The sequence below is a fragment of the Pleurodeles waltl genome, chromosome 12 (genome assembly GCF_031143425.1).
Source record: "Pleurodeles waltl isolate 20211129_DDA chromosome 12, aPleWal1.hap1.20221129, whole genome shotgun sequence".
Classification (NCBI taxonomy): Eukaryota; Metazoa; Chordata; class Amphibia; order Caudata; family Salamandridae; genus Pleurodeles; species Pleurodeles waltl.
In genome coordinates this window covers 105,873,881-105,875,817 of record NC_090451.1, presented here as the reverse complement: position 1 = coordinate 105,875,817, position 1,937 = coordinate 105,873,881, and the positions used below count along the sequence as shown (strand labels likewise).

The 1,937-nt window shown below is 44.1% G+C and overlaps 1 non-coding gene across 1 annotated transcript; it reads left to right on the top strand.

Annotated features, from left to right (window-relative positions):
- The first annotated feature begins 559 nt into the window (after positions 1 to 559).
- TRNAI-AAU (transfer RNA isoleucine (anticodon AAU)) lies at positions 560 to 633 on the top strand. The gene has a single exon. It is a non-coding gene; the product is annotated as a tRNA-Ile (tRNA).
- The last annotated feature ends 1,304 nt before the right edge of the window (positions 634 to 1,937 follow it).

The window sequence follows — 1,937 nt, the reverse complement described above, 5'->3', positions numbered from 1 at the left end:
GCGCACAAAAGCGCGCCTTCTTGTGTTGTACGTCTCTTCGCGCAAATGCAAACTCAGATTTCCTGCACTGTGGTCGGCAGGAGAGACATGGGAAGGCGCAGTAGGGAAGGCTTGAGCAACGAACCGTTGGCTACGTTTTGTTGTTACTTTGTTGACATGAGCTCAAGTAATTTGAAGCAGAAGGAACGGCCAGACCTAAAAAAAACTCTCTTACCTCCAACGCCGAATAACCACTATAATTATAATATCTCAAAAGCAGCTGGCCTTGTAAACTTAATGACCAAGCAAGCCGATGCATTTTGGGTTTTGTTGTAAAAGAATAAAAATACTATCCCTCCTTTCCTTTTTTTCCGGCAACAAGCGATGTTACAAAGATATCACAGCAGACAGTGAGATTGAGTGAAAGAAGAGGCACTGAGGCTGGCGTGCAACACTCCATAGCTCTTGTTATTGTAATCCAGACAGGGGGCGGAAGGAGAAAAGTATGAAGGAATTGCGATAGTGAGACCAACTCTTCTATCTATCTGCATTACATGGAAAAAGGATCTTTAGTACTCATGGCTGGTTAGCTCAGTTGGTTAGAGTGTGGTGCTAATAACGCCAAGGTCGTGGGTTCGATCCCCGTACGGGCCACGTTGCATTATTTCTCTCAACTAAACTCTTTTTTTCTCATTTAATCAAGCTCTTATAAATCCATACACTCTGTTGCTCCAGTATACGTTCACTTTCCATTAGTCCTTCTTTTGCCACTGCTGACCAAACCTCAAGCCGGCAGCGCCAGTAGAACAACACAAGTGCAAGGGATTGTCTCTCCAAGATGGAGACACTGCCTCAGACTATGTCTCGTGAGAGGTGGAGGGAGACCAAGAGCTGATTATTAGATGCGTGGGGATAAGAGGAACAGAACTTAGGTGAACAGATTCTGGATAGTGATGCTATAGCTAGGATCAGCAACGTTACAGGGGAAAGGATAGGAAAATAATTAGGTGACAGAAGTATAGAAGTGGCTACAAGGGGGTGTGTCTCTTAAGAGGGCCGAAAGATACACTGAAGCCGAAGGTGAAGTGAAAGAAGAAAGAAAGATCAAAGGAAGTCGACAGTGATTGAGAGAAAACTAACAAAGGCAAATTGAGCAAAAGACAAGGCCTGGGGAGTTAGACTACTTCAATGCAAATTTACGCCGCAGATGAGCATGACAACTGACCCTTGTACAGTGGTGCTGAAACAATTTTCAGTGTGGGGGTGCTGCCATCAAAGGGCTTCTGAAAATCCAGGAATCATACAAAGAACTAGTCCTGCGGAATGAGCCACGCACATTCAGAAAGAGTGGTGATGCGTTGGTTACTTATTGGTAATCTTCATTAGCCTTAGTCCATTGCGTCCTTGTGACAGTCATTACAAAGTAAGGTGATGTCACCTTCCAACAGGAAGAAAGAACAGGAGGATCCTTAAATGCTAGCCCCATGCACCCAACCTGGGTGCCAAGCCCTTGCCAAAGGACTGATGGGAAGGTGGGCAGGATGTAATGTTTGTGACAAAGACAAGATGGACTAAGGGTAATGCAGAGTTCAAAACATTGGTACTCAAATGCAAAACCGAAAAATTATTAAGCCATAATGCTTGACAAATGTATGCTCTGAGGACCAAGTAGCCACCCTAGGAATTTCCTAGATTGTTACTCACTGGAATTCAACCCAGGAGGTGGCCATTCCTCTCGTAGACCATCCCTGAACTGGAAGATATTCTAAAAAGCCTTGCAAAGCCAGAAAAATTGACAACTTAATCCACCTACTCAGAGTCATAAAAGTCACCTTCTTGTCTTTTCCAGGCTGTCCAAAAGTCACAAACAAGGAGTCGGTTTTCCTGAACTGCAGAGGCCTGGTGACATAAATGAAAAGAGCTCTTTAAACATCAAGTGTATTCAGAAAATATTCCTC